This window comes from Lithobates pipiens, unplaced genomic scaffold, assembly GCF_037356315.1.
Source record: "Lithobates pipiens isolate NorthernLeopardFrog02 unplaced genomic scaffold, aLitPip1_a1.2 Scaffold_8, whole genome shotgun sequence".
Classification (NCBI taxonomy): domain Eukaryota; kingdom Metazoa; phylum Chordata; class Amphibia; order Anura; family Ranidae; genus Lithobates; species Lithobates pipiens.
The window spans coordinates 578,794,747-578,815,887 of NW_027507903.1; the positions used below are offsets into that span (position 1 = coordinate 578,794,747).

The window sequence follows — 21,141 nt, forward strand, 5'->3', positions numbered from 1 at the left end:
GCGGAGGAGGAAGAGGATAGGCAATCAACATAACAGGACAGTCACTCAGCATCAGCATAGGCAGTCTTGAAGGAATGTGATATTTCAAAAAAAATTATTCGGTTACATCAGCTTCAGGTGCTTGGTAGCTGTGGGTGATCCAAGACTGATTCATCTTGATGAAGGTCAGTCGATCAATTGATTCGGTGGACAGGCGCACCCTGTGATCGGTAACAAAGCCACCAGCAGCACTGAAGGTGCCTTTCCGAAAGAACGCTGAATGCAGGACAGGCCAGTAGCTCAATTGCATACTGTGCAAGCTCTGGCCAGTGATCCATCCTCAAGACCCAGTAAGCCAGAGGATTTTCGGTGGGAAAGGTGTCCAAGTCTGACCTTGCCCCTAGGTATTTCTGCACCATGTAAATCAGACGCTGGCGATGGTTGCTGGAACCGATCATACCTTGGGGCTGCGGACTAAAAAACTGTCTGAAAGCATCAGTCAGACGGCCACCTTCTCCACCGCTCCTTCTGACCGATGCCTCAGCAACACGTTGTCCAGGACCAGGAGTTTGTAACCTCCCAGTCTCTGGGAACGCGTTGCACAGACCTTTCTGCAAGGCCTCCCGGAGATGTCTCATCCTCTGCTCCCTCTGCGATGGCAAGATAAGGTCGGCAACCTTACCCTTGTACCGTGGATCAAGGAGAGTGGCCAGCCAGTAATGGTCCCTCTCCTTGATCCGAAGAATACGAGGATCCTTCCGCAGACTTTGCAGGATCAGGGAGGCCATGCAGCGTAGGTTAGCTGAGGCATTCGGTCCGGAGTCCTCTGGGTCACTAAGGACAACATGATCCGCAGCTACCTCCTCCCAGCCACGTACAAGTCCACATGTTTCTTGGGACTGTAAATCATCCCTACAAGACTGCTGCTGCTGATGCTGAGTGCCAGCCTCCACCTCCATGCTGACACAATCATCCTCCTGCTCCTCTTCCTCCTCCTCATCCTCTTCCTGTGTGATGGGTGGCACAGCAGGAACACTGTCTGGATAAAGGGGGCCTTGAGAGGCAAGGAAGTCCTCCTCTTTCTGCCTCTGTTCTGCCTCAAGTGCCCTGTCCATTATTTCACGCAGCGTATGCTCCAAGAGGTGGACAAGAGGTACAGTGTCACTGATGCATGCACTGTCACTGCTCACCATTCTTGTGGCCTCCTCAAACGGTGACAGGACAGTGCATGCATCCCTGATCATGCCCCACTGGCGTGGTGAGAAAAAACCGAGCTCCCTGACCCTGTCCTGGTGCCGTAGTCGCACAGGTACTCATTGATGGCCCTCTGCTGCGTGTGCAGCCGCTGCAGCATGGCCAACGTTGAGTTCCACCTGGTGGGCATGTCACATATAAGGCGGTTCTTGGGCAGGTTCAACTCCTTTTGGAGCTCAGCCAGCCGAACACAGGCATTAAATGATCGGCGCAAATGCACACAGACTTTCCTGGCCTGCTTCAGGACATCCTGTAAGCCCGGGTACCAGGGGCGGATCCAGGGGGGGGGCAACGGGTCAATTGCCCCCTCCGAGAATACCGGCAAAGCCAGTTCCGCGGGTCCAATCGCGGCCGGTTCCGCGGGTCCAATCGCGGCCGGTTCCGCGGGTACCAGCGGGCCGGTTCCGCGGGTCCAATCGCGGCCGGTTCCGCGGGTACCAGCGGGCCGGTTCCGCGGGTCCAATCGCGGCCGGTTCCGCGGGTACCCGCGCTGAGTGGATGGGTGAGGGGGGGGGGCAGCTGGGCAGCTTAGGAGGGCTGCTGGCCAATCAGGAAGCCAGCAGGCAGGGGAGCAGGGAGATGACATCATCTCTCACTGCCCTGCATCCCTCCAGTCCTGCCCTCACTGTGTAGGAAGCTGTGTGCAGCAGAGAGATTGCATCATCTCTCTGCTGCCTATCTTCACTCTGGGACCCAAGAAAAGACCACCTTAGCAGAAAAGTGACACAGTAGGTGACAATCCGCAATGTGTGGCAGGCTTCGTGGCAATCCGCAATGTGTGGCAGACTACGTGGCAAGTGGCAATCCACAATGTGTGGCAGACTACGTGGCAAGTGGCAATCCGCAATGTGTGGCAGACTACGTGGCAAGTGGCAATCCACAATGTGTGGCAGACTACGTGGCAAGTGGCAATCCGCAATGTGTGGCAGACTATGTGGCAAGTGGCAATCCACAATGTGTGGCAGACTACGTGGCAAGTGGCAATCCACAATGTGTGGCAGACTACGTGGCAAGTGGCAATTCGCAATGTGTGGCAGGTGACGTGGCAAGTGACAATCCGCAATGTGTGGCAGGTGACGTGGCAAGTGGCAATCCACAATGTGTGTCAGGCAACGTGGCAAGTGACAATCCGCAATGTGTGGCAGGTGACATGGCAAGTGGCAATCCGCAATGTGTGGCAGGTGACGTGGCAAGTGACAATCCGCAATGTGTGGCAGGCTACGTGGCAAGTGACAATCCGCAATGTGTGGCAGGTGACGTGGCAAGTGACAATCCGCAATGTGTGGCAGGTGACGTGGCAAGTGACAATCCGCAATGTGTGGCAGGCTACGTGGCAAGTGGCAATCCGCAATGTGTGGCAGGCAACGTGGCAAGTGACAATCCGCAATGTGTGGCAGGTGACGTGGCAAGTGGCAATCCGCAATGTGTGGCAGGCAACGTGGCAAGTGACAATCCGCAATGTGTGGCAGGTGACGTGGCAAGTGACAATCCCCAATGTGTGGCAGGTGACGTGGCAAGTGGCAATCCACAATGTGTGGCAGGCAACGTGGCAAGTGACAATCCGCAATGTGTGGCAGGTGACGTGGCAAGTGGCAATCCGCAATGTGTGGCAGGCTACGTGGTAATCCGCATCTGGTGGCAGGCGACGTGGCAAGTGACAATCCGCAATGTGTGGCAGGTGACGTGGCAAGTGACAATGCGCAATGTGTGGCAGGCTACGTTGCAAGTGGCAATCCGCAATGTGTGGCAGGCTACGTGGCAAGTGACAATCCACAATGTGTGGCAGGTGACGTGGCAAGTGACAATCCACATTTGGTGGCAGGCGACATGGCAAGTGACATCCTCAGGGCTCCCACTGATTCTGCACTATGGTGAGATGAACCATTTAATTTTATATTACAATGTATTAATAGAAATAATGCGCTTCAATCATCCTGACACCATAACAACCATGGTGCCGTAATGATTGAAGCGCAAATACCAGCCATTTCCCATATAAATTGCCCCCAAAAAAACATATTTTATAGCAGTGCCCCTCCCGAGACTAGACTCTGGATCCGCCCCTGCCGGGTACCTGCCTAAGAACCGCTGCACCACCAGGTTAAGGACGTGAGCTACACAGGGCACATGGGTCAGTTGTCCCTGTCGGAGGGCGGAGAGGAAGTTGGTGCCATTGTCGCAAACCACCATTCCTGGCTTAAGCTGGCGTGGCATCAACCACCTCTCGGCCTGCCCCTGCAGAGCTGACAAAACATCCGCCCCAGTGTGGCTCCTGTCCCCCAAACAAACCAGCGCAAGCATGGCATCGTTTTGCCTGCGTACTTGCATAGCCTCTGGAATGCCTACGGAGCACCGCTGGTTCTGAGGACAGAGCACTGGAAGAGGCCATGGAGGAAGAAGAAGAGGAGGGGGTGGAGGAGAGAGGTGTGTCACAACCAATAGTAGTATTTTGGAGGCGTGGTGGCGGAACAACCTCCAACACTACTGCACCTTGTCCTGCATCCTTCCCAGCTGCCAGAAGAGTGACCCAATGGGCCGTGAAAGACAGGTAACGTCCCTGTCCATGCCTGCTGGACCATGAGTCAGTGGTAATATGCACCTTACCGCTGACCTCCCTGTCCAGCGAGGCAAGGACATTTCCTTCCACATGCCGGTAAAGACCCGGAATCGCCTTCCGTGAGAAAAAGTGGCGTTTGGGGACCTGCCACTGAGGAACCACACATTGTACAAACTCACGGAAGGGGGCCGAGTCTACCAACTGAAAAGGCAGCAGTTGAAGTGCTAGCAATTTAGCCAAGCTAGCATTCAACCGCTGGGCATGTAGATGGCTGGAAGTGAACTTCTTTCGCCGGTCCAGCAGCTGGGGCAGGGACATTTGCCTATATGTAAAAAGGCTCCTGTGCTCTAGGGCAAAGAAGAACAATTTTGGAAGTAGAGTGAAAAAATAGTTGAAGTCCATTCGTGACGTAACGCGTAGGAAATCGGAAGTGACGTTCGTATCATCCATCGATCCGTCTAGTTGTGTGTGCCTGTTTATTCGCTCCTGTTTGTGAGTAGATATAGTTTGTTTTACAAATAAATCGTTCGTTTTAAAACTACTACACTATGGAGGATATCTTGAGCATTGTTGGTCGACTAAAACTACAAGGAAGAGCGGCACTGTCAGAAGTCCCAGTCACAGCCCATCTGATCCCCCGGAATTTCCCCTGCAAATTTACTTTCTTAGGGACATTTGCCTGCTATAATCGGACGTGGGTGTACTGCTAGCAGAGTGCCCGGAAGCACTTGGCTGTGACACACCTAATTCTACACCTTCATTCCTCTCAGAGCAGGTTTCAGAGAGGACTGAAGGTCTAGTGGGGTTGGAGATGCCAGCTGATGAGGAGCAAGGAGAGGTCCGCTTTGTTCTTTGGTGTGGGTCTTTGAGGTACGCTTGCCAACGAGCTGCATGGCAGGTCAACATATGTCTGGTCAAGCATGTGGTGCCCAAGCGGCTGATGTTTTGGCCACGCGAGATACGCTTGAGACATATGTTGCAAATAGCAGCGGTGCGATCTGATGCACTCGTCTCAAAAAAGGCCCACACCAAAGAACTTTTAGAATAACGCGCAGAGGCAGTGCCCTGCACAGGCGGAGCTCTGCGGTGTGATTCAGTCAGTGTGCTGCCCCTAAGCTGGCCCCCGGAGGGCATCCTGCCTCATTGGACATGTGCCTCCTCCTCCTCTCTCCTACCAGGCACCCACGTGGAGCCAGTGCCCTCATCATCCCCTCCCTCTTCATCGCTGTAGCAAACCTGGCAGTATGCTGCAGCTTGTGGAACATGACTGCCAGATTGCTGTCCTTCTTGAGCATCCCCTCTCTCTGCATTCACGCTACTGCCTTTCTCTAGCTGAGTGTCATCATCAGAGCCTACAAAACACTGGGCATCCTCCTGGAGCATGTACCCAACACTGTGCTCAAAGAGTTCAGGAGACTCCTCAGGAGGACGTGGTGGGTCTAGGGAAGGAGTCACTGATGATGACATTGAGACGAGGGAAGACGATGCGTTGGCAGCTGCTTTGCTAGTACCCTGAGACTGGGTGAGAGAGGATGAGGAGGATGAAGAGGGCTTGGTCATCCACTCTACCAAGTCGTTGGCATGTTGCGGCTCAACATGTCCAGCTCCCTAAAAGAAGGACAAGCGTGTCCCATGGCCACGTGCTGATGACAATGCACTGCGTCCACGACCAGCACTGTTGTCTCTAGACACAGAGCCTGCTTGCCCTCTTATCGGCTCGCGCCTGTCTGCCTCTCCTTGCTGGCCTTCCAGACATGGTAATGGCCTGAAGGGAGTTGGGTAAAACAGCAGTTGTGTAGTGTATATTGTGCTGGAGGCACACAACACCCACTAACTCCTGCAGATGCCTTTATTATAGAACACCAGCAATAAAGGGTAGATAAAGGGGTATACTGTACTGGAGGCACACAGCACCCACTAAGCCCTGCAGATGGCTCTATTAGAGAACAGCAATAAAGGGTATATACAGGTGTATATTGTGCTGGAGGCACACAACACCCACTAACTCCTGCAGATGCCTTTATTATAGAACACCAGAGATAAAGGGGTATACTGTACTGGAGGCACACAACACCCACTAAGCCCTGCAGATGGCTCTATTAGAGAACAGCAATAAAGGGTAGATACAGGTGTATATTGTGCTGGAGGCACACAACACCCACTAACTCCTGCAGATGCCTTTATTATAGAACACCAGAGATAAAGGGGTATACTGTACTGGAGGCACACAACACCCACTAAGCCCTGCAGATGGCTCTATTAGAGAACAGCAATAAAGGGTAGATACAGGTGTATATTGTGCTGAAGGCACACAACACCCACTAACTCCTGCAGATGCCTTTATTATAGAACACCAGCAATAAAGGGTAAATACAGATGTATACTGTGCTGTGCTGGAGGCACACACAACTTCCAATAACTCCTGCAGATGGCAGATGACTCAAATAGAGAAGAGCTATGTAGGTGGATATAGCGGTGTGTACTGGGTACAGAGCACGCAGACAGCACGCACAAGCTCCTAACACTGACTGCAAGCTCTATTATAAAAGATAGCTATATCGCTAGCTATATAGGTAAGGTGAATATAGTGGTGTATACTGCGGTCAGGGCACGCAGACAACAACCACTACAGAAGAGCAAGATCGAAAAATCGGCCGATAACGATCGGTGTATACTGTGTTGAAGGTACATAGAACACCCACTAACTGCTTCAGACGCCAACACACTACACAAGGCCGCCGCGCTGGCGGCCTTATATAGTGTGGGGCGTGTACTACACAGCCTGAGCTATGATTGGCCACAGGCATCCTGCCTGTAGCCAATCATGGCTCTCCTCGCTGCCGGCGCTGTGATTGGCCAAGCATGCGGGGTCACAGTGCATGCTTGGCCAATCATGAGCCAGCAATGCACTGCGCCATCGCAGTGCATTGTGGGCTGTGAGCGCCACACGAATTTGGCGCGAACGGCCCATAATGTTTGGAATTCCCCGAACGGCCGAATAGCCGATGTTCGAATCGAACGTATGTTCAACTCGAACACGAAGCTCATCCCTAATCACAAACTTTGGTCTGATTTTGTTTCTGTACCCCAAGACGCAAGGGGCAGATGCTCTGGTCTCTCCTTGGGACTGCAATCTAACCTATATATTTTCCCCAACATTTCCCGTAAATTAGATTCCTCTTGAGGCTGTCAAGGGAGAACATAGTTGTCCAGGAGGCCCTCAGGTTTCCACAGAGGTGATCAAATACCACCAAAAGAAAGCTCTATTTGTGGCAAAAAAAATTCAATTTTGTTTGGGTACAGCAGTGCATGGGCGCGCTATTGTCAGTTAAAGTGACGCAGTGCTGTGTCGCAAAAAATGGCCTGGTCATTAAGCAAGAAAATCTTACAGTCTGTAAGTGCTTAATTAAGAAAGGTCAAAAGCGTAATGTCTTAACCAAAAGGAGGCTAATAATTTGGATCCCAGTGTGTGTAGGACACTGCTTATACACTGTTTGCCAAAAATACATACAGTAAGAATGCCCAGTCTCCCCCTGGGAGACCTATTGTGAATGGCATTGAGTCGGTGACCGCACGTCTGGGCCAATATATTGATTATTTTCTCAAACTTTTGGATTCTGATACTAAGGCGGTTTGTAGAGATACAAAGCACATTATACAAGTCTTAGACGGTTTACTCTGTAGTAGTAATAGTATATTAGCTACGGCTGATGCCAGCTCCTTATATACTATTATAGGTCATCCAGATGCAATAGTATCAGTAAAATGGGCTTTGGATAAATCTGATCTTTCTAACAGACATAATGAGTTCTTATTACAGCGTTCGGGATTTTGCCTTACTAGAAATTATTTTTGGTATGACAGTTTTTCCTCCAGATCATGGGAGTGTCAAACCATGAAATCAGACTGAGACAGAAGTACAATTAAATCACACTTGTTTAATAATAAAAGTAAAAAGGACAAACCTAGTCAAAACATAGCCAAAGTTCAGTAACCTGAATGGATAGTCAGCCAAGCCAGAATTCAAGGATCAAAGTAGTGGAACAGCAAGCAGGATCCAGAAGGGATGTCAGCAAAGCCAGACAGGCTTAAGTAGGCAGGACTGACAAGCAGGGTATCAACAGCTGAGAAACTGTAGAGAGAGAGACCCGGTTCACACTGAGGCAGCACGACTTGCAGCGCGACTGCCTCAGGCGACCGGGATCCGACTTTAGCGGCGGCTTGCAAAATGACTTCTGTATAGAAGTCAATGCAAGTCTCCCCAAAAGTCGTACAGGAACCTTTTTCTAAGTCGGAGCGACTTGAGTCTCTCCGATTAGAACGGTTCCATTGCACAGAATGGGACGCGACTTGTTACGCGGCTAAGTCGCCTGACGAGTCGCCCCTGTGTGAACTGGCTCAGATGGGAGTTAGCAATTAGCCGACAGCTGAGCTGTCTTAGCTTAGCTCAGAGAAGAAAGGGCTGAGCCCAGCCCTGACAATACCCCCTCCTCAACAACCTCTTCCCCTCAGAGGACCACCAGGCTTGAGGGGAAAACACCTATGGAAATCACAAAGGAGGACAGGGGCATGTACGTCTGAGGATGAGACCCAAGAGTGTTCCTCCAGAACCGTACCAATGCACCAGGTACTGTATGCGCCCACGGACTGTAGTTCATACTGTCGTTCATACTCCTCATGGTTCTCTACCTGTACAGGGTGAGGACGTGGCACAGAGGTGGTAAAATAGTTGCAGACCAAAGGTTTTAATAAGGAGACATGAAATACATTTGAAATATGCATATTAGAAGGAAGGTCTAATGAGTAAGCCACTCTGTTAATCCTGCGAAAACTACGGAAAGGCCCGATAAACTGAGGTGCGAACTTCAGTGAGGGAACACGAAGTCGGAGATTGCAAGATGACAGCTGTCCCCAACCTGGTAGGAAGGCGCAGCCAGGCGTCTGCGGTCAGCATGGAGTCTGTACCTATCATTAGCCTGACTCAAAGCCTCCTGGACTTGTGTCCAAGAGGAACGAAGACCACGGAGATGCTCCTCTAACACAGGAATACTCTGCGGAACAAATGAGTCAGGCAACATGAAATGGTTGGAAACCATAATTTGCCATAAACGGGGACAATTGGGAAGCAGAATTCAAGACACTCTTGTGGGCAAACTCTGCCCACGGTTCTAGGTCTGACCAGTTGTTATGAAGGTCAGAAATATAGCAACATAGGAATTGCTCCAAGGACTGATTGACTCGTTCTGTGGCCCCATTAGACTGTGGGTGATATGCAGAGGAAAAAGCAACCTGAATTCCCAACTGTGCACAAAAGGCTCTCCAGAACCAGGACAAAAACTGACTACCCCTGACTGAGACAATCATCTTGGGTAGCCCATGTAAGCGAAAGATCTCCCGAAGCCAGTTCCTTAAGCCGCGTACACACGGGCGGACTGTCTGGCCAACTTAGTCCGTCAGACAATCCGACGGACAGTCCGTCATACTTTCGAATGAACGGACTTGACCACACACACCACTTTTTGAGCGGACTAATACGGCGTACTAAGTCCCCCATACTATCCGCCCTACTTTTGAAATGAACGGACTTGCCCACACACCCGGAGGAAAGTCCGCTCATTTCGAGCGTGTCTCCAGGTAGGCGGGGCCCGCAAAGGATACGCCGCTGACCCCGCCGCCTGGTATGGACTTAAAGGGGAACCCCAACGCCGAAAAAAATCGGCGTGTGGGTCCCCCCCAAGTCCACAACAGACCCTTGTCCGAGCACGCTACCCGGCCGGCCAGGAAAGGGGGGCGAGCGAGCGCCCCCCCTCCTGAGCCGTACCAGGCCACGTGCCCTCAACATGGGGGGGTGCCTTGGGGAAGGGGGGGCCGCGTGGCCCCCCCACCCCAAAGCACCTTGTCCCCATGTTGATGAGGACAAGGGCCTCTTCCCGACAACCCTGGCCGTTGGTTGTCGGGGTCTGCGGGCAGGGGGCTTATCGGAATCCGGGAGCCCCCTTTAATAAGGGGGCCCCCGGATACCGGCCCCCCACCCTATGTGAATGAGTATGGGGTACAATGTACCCCTACCCATTCACCTGTAAAATAAAAGTACCAAAAAAAACACAACACACGAGATAAAATACTTTATTGCACAGCTTCGGGGGTCTTCCGTCTTCGGCACCCCCCCATGTTGAGGGCACGCGGCCTGGTACGGCTCAGGAGGGGGGGCGCTCGCTCGCCCCCCTTTCCTGGCCGGCCGAGTAGCGTGCTCAGACAAGGGTCTGTTGTGGACTTGGGGGGGACCCCCACGCCGATTTTTTTCGGCTTTGGGGTTCCCCTTTAAGTCCATACCAGGCGGCGGGGCCAGCGACGTCTCCTTCGCGGGCCCCGCCTACCTGGATACCCGCTCGAAATGAGCGGACTTTTCTCGGGGCTGGAAAAGTCCGCTCATTTCAAAAGTACGGCGGACTGGCATACACACGGGCGGATTGTCTGCCGAAATGCGAGTATGACGGACAGTATTTCGAACATTCCGAAATACTTAGTCCGCCGTACTGCACGCTGAAAAAGTCAGCTGAAGCCCACACACGAGCGGACTGTCCGCTGAAATGTGTTTCGGCGGACTAAGTAGGCCATACAGTCCGCCCGTGTGTACGCGGCATTAGAAGTGGCCAACTTTTTTTAACAAAACAAAGGACTAATATACAGTATATCCAATGACGTAGTACAGAACACTTCATAAGAGACCTACATGTGCTAGTACAGGAACATAGAACAGGTTAAACATCATGTATAGTTATTCCAAACAATAGTCACAGAGATATCATACAGGGAATCTAGGTGTCATCAGGCAATGTTTAGGATATCCCATACAGTATGCAGTATGCTTCAATAGATATTTATTTATTTAGCTAGAGGTCCAGGGGGCCCAAATTTTGTCATATTTCCACCGACATCCCCGGTTAATGTACGTCATTCTATACATAGACAAAACCGCATCAATTTGTGCCTCCCAGGAGAAGAGAGATAAGGGGGTAGGTGAGATACGTTTTAGGAGGATCTCTTTTTTTGCGTAGAATAATAGGTAGGAGATTAGTAGTTATTCGTGTAGCTCCAGACAAAAAAATCTATTTGAAAGCTTTTTGGATAACATTTGTTCTGCTGTCTGTGCCCCTGTCTAGAAGATTTCACCTTACTTTCTGTCCCAATGACAATTGGATTTTGAAAATTTGGGGTTTTTAGGGAAACAAGGATTGGTAATAAAGCATCAATGGAGACACCTTTTTCCCATATTAACTCTTACATGAGAAAATTTCCCTTCATAGGGGTATATTTCCTCTCACTTCCTGTTGTCTCCCTCCGTTTGTAAGTACCGTATATACTCGAGTATAAGCCGAGATTTTCAGCCTCTTTTTTGAGGCTGAAAGTGCCCCCCTCGGCTTATACTCGAGTCATCGCTGTCTGCCCGCTCGATCAGCGTGTCGAGCAGACAGACAGCGGCCATTCTATAATTCAAAAGCCGCGCCTCCGGCTCCGCCTTCGCCTGTGATAGGCGGAACACTGAATTTCCCAGCAGCCTGTGTTCCGCCTATCACGGACATCGTATCATCCTCGTACTACGGACGAGGATGATACGATGTCCGTGATAGGCGGAACACAGGCTGCTGGGAAATTCAGTGTTCCGCCTATCACAGGCGAAGGCGGAGGCGCGGCTTTTGAATTTTACAATGGCCGCCGAGGCGCCGACGAAGAGGGCACGGGACGGAGGCAAGGCAAGGCACGGCACGGGACGGGACGGGACGGAGGCAAGGCAAGGCAAGGCACGACACGGGACGGAGGCAAGGCACGGCACGGGACGGAGGCAAGGAGGCAAGGCACGGGACGGAGGCTCGGGACAAAGGCTCGGGACACAGGTAGGCTGGACACACACACACACACACACACACACACACACACACACACACACACACACACACACACACGGATGGAGACACACACACACACAGGGATGGATGGATACACACACACACAGGGATGGATGGATGGATGGAGACACACACACACACAGGGATGGATGGATGGATGGAGACACACACACACAGGGATGGATGGATGGATGGAGACACACACACACAGGGATGGATGGATGGATGGACACACACACACACAGGGATGGATGGACGGACACACAGGGATGGACGGACACACAGGGATGGACGGACACACAGGGATGGACGGACACACACACAGGGATGGACAGGCATGTCTCACCCTCGGCTTATACACGAGTCAATAAGTTTGCCAGTTTTTTTGGGGGTAAATTGGGGGCCTCGGCTTATATTCGGGTCGGCCTATACTCGAGTATATACGGTAAGAGTCGTTTGAGTAGAACACTGTAAGCCCTCACAGTTTCTCTTGCAGGGCACTGGAACGGGCCCTGCTGTGAAATATTACATCAAGAATTGTAATTACATGCCCCTGTTGAACAGGGGCAGAAAAATTGGGCCTTTGGTGGTTTTGGCGCTACAACACTGCAAGCCCTCACAGTTACTCTTGTTGGGCGCAGGAATGGGCTCTGCTGTGAAATATTAGATCAAAAATTGCATACATGCCCCTGTTACATAGGGGCAGAAAAATTGAGTCTTAGGCAGTGGTGGTGGTGCTACAACACGGTAACCTCTCACAGATTCTGTTGTTGAGCAAAGGATCGTGCCCTGCTGTGAAATATTTGATCAAAAATTGTAATTACGAGCCCCTGTTAAACAGGGGGAGAAAAATTGGGTCCAATGCCGTGTACACACGTAGCCGACTATCCGGCGGACTTAGTCCGGCGGACTTCCCGCCGGTCTGTCCGCCGGACTTTCCGAACGTGCTACTTGCCCACACACAGCACTTTTTCAGCAGACTAATACGGCGTACTAAGTCCCCTGAACTATCCGCTGAACTTTCGAAATGAACGGACTCGCCCAGACACGCAGAGGAAAGTCTGCTCATTTTGAGCGCATCTCCAGGTAGACGGGGCCAGCGAAGGAGGCGTCGCTGGCCTCGTCACCTGGTATGGACTTAAAGGGGAACCCCAATGCCGAAAAAATCGGCGTGGGGGTCCCCCCAGGTCCACATCAGACCCTTGTCCGAGCATGCTACCTGGCTGGCCAGGAAAGGGGGGGGACGAGCGATGTTGCCTCGTCGCATCCTCCGCTCACAATGGCACGGACGCGATGCGCGGCGACTTATATAGGGACATCACCGGATGATGTCCCCGCCCATTATGGTGTCACAGTCCCAGAGGATGCTGGGACTGTGACATCATAATAGGCGGGGATTTCATCTGGGGATGTCCCTATATAAGTCGCCGCGCGTCATGTCTGTGCCATTGTGAGCAGAGGATGCGACGAGGCAACATCTGAAGAGAAGAAGAGAAGAACAGAAGACGGCGAAAGCGGTGACAGCGGCGACAGAAGACCGGGCCACCGCCTGTAAAAGAGCTAGAAGAAGGCGCGGTGAAGAACCGAAGAGGGGGACAAGACCCCGAAGAGGGGGACAAGACCCCCGAAGTTGGAAGAAGAGGGTGGTGGCAAGGAAGAAAGCCAGGTTCCTCTGCTAGCAAAAGAGCTAGAAGAAGATAGCGGAGGAGTCCGGTGAGAAGACCCCAGGAGCTGTGCAATAAACTATTTTAACCCTTGTGTGTTGTGTTTCATTTTTACTTTTTTTTACAGGTGAATGGGTAGGGGTACATTGTACCCCATACTCATTCACATAGGGTGGGGGGCCGGTATCCAGGGGCCCCCTTATTAAAGGGGGCTCCCAGATTCCGATAAGCCCCCCGCCCGTAGACCCCGACAACCAACGGCCCGCAGACCCCGACAACCAACGGCCAGGGTTGACGGGAAGAGGCCCTTGTCCTTATCAACATGGGGACAAGGAGCTTTGGGGTGGGGGCTGCGCGGCCCCCCTTCCCCAAGGCACCCCCCCATGTTGAGGGTACGCGGCCTGGTACGGCTCAGGAGGGGGGGCCGCTCTCTCGCCCCCCCCCCCTTTCCTGGCCAGCCGGGTAGCGTGCTCGGACAAGAGTCTGATGTGGACCTGGGGGGGACCCCCACGCCGTTTTTTTCGGCGTTGGGGTTCCCCTTTAAGTCCATACCAGGTGACGGGGCCAGCGACGGGAAAAGTCCGCTCATTTCAAAAGTACGGCGGACTGGCATACCAACGGCCGGATTGTCTGCCGAAATGCAAGTCCGACGGGAAGATTGGAGTGCAAAACTACTTTCTAAGTCTGCCGTACTTTTGGGTAAAAAAAGTCCGCCGGGGGCTACACACGGGGGGATTGTCCGGCGGACTTGAGTTTGCCGGACTTTTTGATCGTGTGTACGCGGCATTAGGTGGTGGTGGTGGTGACACAACACTGTAAAGCCTCACAGATACTCTTGTTGAGTGCAGGAACTGGCCCTGCTGCGAAATATTACAGCAAACATTGTAATTACACATCCCTGTTAAACAAGGGCAGAAAAATTGGGCTTTAGGCACTGGTGCTGGTGCCCAGAACCAAAAATGTTCTTAGAAGCTATCAACATGAATATTGAGGAGGAATAGGATAGTCACTCAGCATAACAGGATAGTCACTCAGCATCAGCATAGGCAGTCTTCAAGGGATCTTACATTCACAAAAAATTAATCGGTTACATCAGCATGGGGTGCTTGGTAGCTGGGGATCCAAGACTGATTCATTTTGATGATGGTAAGCCAATCAACCGAGTCTAAGGACATGCGCACTTTGTGATCGGATACAAAGTTTCCAGCAGCACTGAATGTGCGTTGAGATAGAACGCTGGATGCAGGACAGGCCAGTAGCTCAATTGCATACTGTGCAAGCTCTGGCCAGTGATCCTTCCTCAAGACCCAGTAACCCAGTGGATTTTTGCTTGGAAAGGTCTCCAAGTCTGATCTTGCCCCAAGTTATTCCTGCACCATGTAAATCAGACGCTGGCCATGGTTGCTGGAACTGGTCAGACCTTGGGGCTGCAAACTAAAAAATTGTCTCAACGCATTGGTCAGATGGCCACCTTCTCCACTGTTCCTTCTGTGACTGACCGAAGCCTCAGCAACACGTTGTCCAGGAGGACCAGAAAATTGCAACCTCCCAGACTCTGGAAATGCATTGCATAAACCTTTCTGCAAAGCCTCACGAAGATGTTTTATCCTCTGCTCCCTCTGCGAAGGCTGGATAAGTTCCGCAACCTTACCCTTGTAATGTGGATCAAGAAGGGGTGCCAGCCAGTATTGATCCCTCTCCTTGATACCACGAATCCGATGGTCCTTTTGCAGGATCAGGGAGGCCATGCAGCGTAGGTTTGCTGAGGCATTCATCCAGAGCCCTCTGGGTCACTAAGGACGACATAATCTGAAGCCACCTCCTCCCAGCCACGTACAAGTCCATGGGTTTCTGGGGACTGAAAACGATCCCTTGAAGACTGCTGCTGATGCTGAGTGCCAGGCTTCACCTCCATGCTGACACAATCCTCCTCCTCCTCCTCTTCCTGTGTGATAGGCGGGCCTGCAGGAATACTGTCTGGATAAAGGGGGGCCTTGAGAGGTAAGGAAGTCCTCCTGTTCCTCCCTCTGTTCTGCCTCAAGTGCCCTGTCCATTATTACACGCAGCGTGTGCTCCAACAGGAAGACAAGAGGCACATGTGGTGGATGCCCATTCGGCTGCTGTTTTGGCCACGCTTGATACGCTTCAGACATATGTTGCAAAGAGCAACAGTGCGATCTACTGCAAATGTCTCAAAAAAGGCCCAAACCAAATAACTTTTGAAAAAGCATGCGTCAGCAGCGCCCTGCACATGCGAAGCTCTGCAGTGTGATGCAGTCGGCTGTCCTTAAGCTGGCCCCTGGAGGGCATCATGCCTCATTGGAGATGTGCCTCCTCCTCCCCCTCTCTTCTATCAGGCACAAACATAGAGTCAGTGACCTCATTATCCCCTCCCTCCTCGCCACTGGAGCAAACCTGGCAGTATGCTGCAGCTGGGGGAACATGACTGCCAGTTTCTTGTCCTTCTTGGGCACCCCCTCTCTCTGGACTCACATTACTGCCTACATCCTCAACCTGGGTACCATCATCGGAGCCTTCAAAACGCTGTGCATCCTCCTGCAGTATGTACCCGACACTGTGATCAAACATTTCGGGGGACTCCTCAGGATATGATGTGGGGCTAGAGAAGGAGTGACTGATGCCATTGAGCCGATGGAATAGGCCACTTTGGCAGCTGCATTGGCAGCCAAACTTCTCTCAGCCTGGATGACAGAGGATGAGGAGGATGAGGACAGCTTTGTCACCCATTCTAACAACTCTTCTGCATGTTGTGGCTCAACGTGGACAGCTGCTGAAAAAAAGGACAAGTGTGCCACGTGCTGAGGATGCACCATATCCACGACCTGCAACATTGGCTGTAGACACAAATCCTGTTTGTCCTCTTTTAGTGGCCTGTGAGCACCTGCCTTTCCTTGGTGGCCTTCCAGACATGCTGTAAAATTGGATTCGCAAAGCACCGCATGAAGTTTACTAGAAAAATTATACCAGGAATGGCCTGCAGTTAGGTATAGGCTTTACTAGACTAGAATGCAGTGGATATATATGTAGGAGACAGTATATATATATATATATATATATATATACATATATATATATATATATATATATATACAGTGGTGTGAAAAAGTGTTTGCCCCCTTCCTCATTTCCTGTTCCTTTGCATGTTTGTCACACTTAAGTGTTTCGGAACATCAAACCAATTTAAACAATAGTCAAGGACAACACAAGTAAACACAAAATGCAATTTGTAAATGAAGGTGTTTATTATTAAAGGTGAAAAAAATCCAAACCATCATGGCCCTGTGTGAAAAAGTGATTGCCCCCCTTGTTAAAACATACTATAACTGTGGTTGTCCACACCTGAGTTCAATTTCTCTAGCCACACCCAGGCCTGATTATTGCCACACCTGTTCACAATCAAGGCATCACTTAAATAGGAGCTGCTTGACACAGTAAGGTCCACCAGAAGATCCTTAAAAGCTACACATCATGCCGAGACCCAAAGAAATTCAGGAACAATTGAGAAAGAAAGTAATTGAGATCTATCAGTCTGGAAAGGGTTATAAAGCCATTTCCAAAGCTTTGGGAATCCAGCGAACCACAGTGAGAGCCATTATCCACAAATGGCGAATACATGGAACAGTGGTGAACCTTCCCAGGAGTGGCCGGCCGCCCAAAATTACCCCAAGAGCGCAGCGACGACTCATCCAAGAGGTCACAAAAGACCCCACAACAACGTCCAAGGAACTGCAGGCCTCACTTGCCTCAGTTAAGGTCAGCGTTCATGCCTCCACCATCAGGAAAAGACTGGGCAAAAATGGCCTGCATGGCAGAGTTCCAAGGAGAAAACCACTGCTGAGCAAAAAGAACATCAAAGCTCGTCTCAATTTCTCCACAACACATCTTGATGATCCCCAAGACTTTTGGGACAACATTCTGTGGACCGATGAGACAAAAGTGGAACTCTTTGGAAGGTGTGTGTCCAAGTATATCTGGCGTAGAAGGAACACTGCATTTCATAAAAAGAACATTATACCAACAGTAAAATATGGTGGTGGTAGTGTGATGGTCTGGGGCTGTTTTGCTGCTTCAGGACCTGGAAGACTTGCCGTGATAAAAGGAACTATGAATTCTGCTGTCTACCAAGAGATCCTGAAGGAGAATGTCCGACCATCTGTTCGTGTACTCAAGCTGAAACGAACTTGGGTTCTGCAGCAGGACAATGATCCTAAACACACCAGCAAGTCCACCACCGAATGGCTGAAGAAAAACAAAATGAAGACTTTGGAGTGGCCTAGCCAAAGTCCTGACCTGAATCCTATTGAGATGTTGTGGTATGACCTTAAAAAGGCCGTTCAGGCTCGAAAACCCTCTAATGTAACTGAATTAGGACAATTCTGCAAAGATGAGTGTGCCAAAATTCCTCCAGGACGCTGTAAAAGCCTCATTGCACGTTATCGCAAACGCTTGGTTGCAGTTGTTGCTGCTAAGGGTGGCCCAACCAGTTATTAGGTTTAGGGGGCAATCACTTTTTCACACAGGGCCATGATGGTTTGGATTTTTTTTCACCTTTAATAATAAACACCTTCATTTACAAATTGCATTTTGTGTTTACTTGTGTTGTCCTTGACTATTGTTTAAATTGGTTTGATGTTCCGAAACACTTAAGTATGACAAACATGCAAAGGAACAGGAAATGGGAACTTTTTCACACCACTGTATATATATCTCTTTATGCACTGCAGATCACTGAATCACCTGCCTGCCTGAAAGTGTATTTGGAAACATACACCAGCAATGGCCTGCAGTCAGATATAGGCTTGGCTAGACTAGAATGCAGTAGATATATATGTTGGAGACAGTATATATATTTTATGCACTGCAGATTCACTGAATCATTTGCCTGCCTGAAAGTGTATTTGAAAATGTATACCAGCAATGGCCTGTAGTCAGATATAGGCTTGGCTAGACTAAAATGCAGTGGATTTATATGTAGGAGACAGTATATATATATTTTATGCACTGCAGATCACTGAATCATCTGCCTGCCTGCCTGCCTGCCTGAAAGTGTACTTGAAAACGTACACCAGGAACTACCTGCAGACAGATATAGACTTGGCTAGACTAGAATGCAGTGGCTATATATGTAGGAGACTGTATATATATCTTTATGCACTGCAGATCACTGAATAACCTGCCTGGCCTGCCTGCAGGAAAGTGTCGTTGAAAATGCACACCAGGAATGGCCTGTAGTCAGGTATAGGCTTGGCTAGACTAGAATGCAGTGGATATATATGTAGGAGACAGTATATATATTTTATGCACTGCCTGCCTGCCTGAAAAGTGTATTTGAATACGTGCACTAGGAATGGCCTGCAGTGAGATCTAGCTACACAGGATACAGTGTGTGTGTGTGTGTGTGTATGTATGTGTGTGTGATATATATATTGTGGCAGCATGCAGGTAAAGTCACCTGGTTGTATCCAGGATGGGAAATATGTGTGCCCTAGATTCAGGCTTTATGCAGACTTTTACAATTAGAGGGGAAGAGTTAATGAGCCCAGCAGAAGTAAGTGGGCTCATTAAGACCTCTACAAAAAACCTCAGCATGCTTAGGGAGATGCTCCATCCTGGAACCAGTTTTGTGTTGTATAGACTGGGGAGTGTGATATCTGTTCTGTGCGGTGAGTTAACGCAAGGCTGCACTCAGTAGTTAGACAGGGAATCTAAGTGTGTAGTTAGATGTCAAGCTGACCAGGATTTATTTTCATGTTTTATTTTTGTTTGGCTGTTATATGTATCACTGCATGTAGCATAAATAAACCGCATCTTTTGTTTTTTGCACCTACAACGCTGTCTGCTGTGCCTGATTTTGTGTTGTGAACCCATCCAGGGGGTCACACACACCCGCTGCCGAGCTAATCCCTCACAGTTGGTGGAGAATTTTGGCAGTTTTTTTTCAATTTTTTTAAAGGCCAGCATGGAGGAGATACTGAGACAGCTGGCTCTAGCAAATGCAAATCAGCAGCAAACAAATGCGGCTTTACAAAAGAGCCTTGCAGCTCAACAACAGAGCCTTGCAGCCCAGCAGAAAGCTCACCTGCAGAGTCTGGAAGCTCAGCAACAAGCACAGCAGCAATCTGAAGCCCGCTTTATAGACCTGTTGCAGAAGCAAGAGCAGAGTTTTCAACAGAAAATAGAGACATTAATACAGCAACGTCCGCAGACCAATGAAGCAAGTGGTTACAATAATACCGCATCCTTTGGTGTGAGCCGTTTATTGACAAAAATGACTGGAGAGGATGATCCGGAGGTGTTTTTGACCACATTTGAAAGGACTGCTGAAAGGGAAAAGTGGCCTAAGGAGCAATGGGCTGGACTGGTGGCCCCTCTGTTAACTGGGGAATCGCAGAAAGCTTATTATAACCTAGAGCCTGACCAAGCAAAAGACTATGTGGTGCTAAAAACAGAAATATTGGCACGGCTGGGTGTCACCCTGGCCGTCCGGGCTCAGCGTGTGCATAATTGGACTTTTCAGGTTGGAAAACCCCCCAGGTCTCAAATGTATGATCTCATTCACCTGAGCAGGAAGTGGCTGCAGCCAGAGACTTTGACCGCACCAAACATTGTGGAACGTGATGTTATGGATCATTTCCTGAGAGCTCTTCCTACTGCCATCCAAAAATGGGTAAGCCATGGAGACCCAGAAAATGCAGATAAACTTGTGGATCTGGTTGAGAGGTACTTGGCTACAGAGAACCTGACCACCTCTTCCAGGGACTCACGGACTTTCCACCCTAAGACCAGATCATCCCCAGTGGCGGGTAAGATCACTCCAAGGGGTGAGGGTGGAGAGAGTGAGAGGGTGGGAGTTCTACCTAAGGTCTGGCGGGAGCAGCCCAGGAAGCCCATGCTGCAAGAGACAGCGAAAAAGATTATTTGCTACCGCTGCCGGCAAGAGGGACATATTGCAGCCAATTGCCCCGTTGTGGATGAGCCTATGCAATGTGACTTTATAAGGGAGAGACGTCAGTCGCTGTTTGCGACAGTTGCATGCACTGCCATTCGGGGACCTGAGAAACATTTATGTAAAATGTGTATTAATGGTAGAAATGTTGATGTGCTGCTGGATTCAGGTAGCCTGGTAACATTGATAAAAGCTGAATTAGTTACTACAGAGGTCTCTGGCAAGAACAGGGTGGCTTTTATTTGTGTGCATGGGGACACCCGAGAGTATCCTGTAACTTCAGTGTTTTTTGAGACCCCCAAAGGTAACCTCTCTCATCAGGTGGGGTTAGTGTCTCACTTACCACATGATGCTATTGTGGGAAGGGATTTTCCAAAATTCTGGGAACTCTGGGATTGTCCTGAGCCCCCCACTGGTGCCTCTATAAACCAGGAAGATGACCAGAATTCCTCTGGGAGTGGTGAGGACTCTCCTGAATTTCCCTTGTCGGTATTGGCGGGGGAAACTCGAGAAACTGGGGAGGAGCCAACATCCTCAGATGAAAACATGCCGTCTGTGGAGTTTTCGGATCTTGAGGTTCACAGGGAAAATTTTGCCACAGAACAGTTAAAAGACCCCACCCTAATAAAGGCACGGGAAAATGTGGTGAAAATAGATAGCGAGTTAGTGAACCCAGATAAGACTTGCCCTTATCCTTACTTCACTATGGAAAGGGACCTGCTGTATCGAGTGGCTCAAAGGGCAGAAGAAACCATTGAGCAACTTGTAGTGCCCAAACCTTACAGGAAGTTGGTGTTAGAATTGGCTCATGGG

At 50.2% G+C, this 21,141-nt stretch overlaps 1 protein-coding gene across 4 annotated transcripts in view; it reads right to left on the reverse strand.

Moving 5' to 3' along the window:
- The window catches only part of LOC143961090 (beta-1,3-galactosyltransferase 2-like), a 319,341-nt gene that overhangs the window by 180,547 nt on the left and 117,653 nt on the right, over positions 1 to 21,141 (reverse strand). The gene's annotated exons all lie outside the window — the stretch shown is intronic.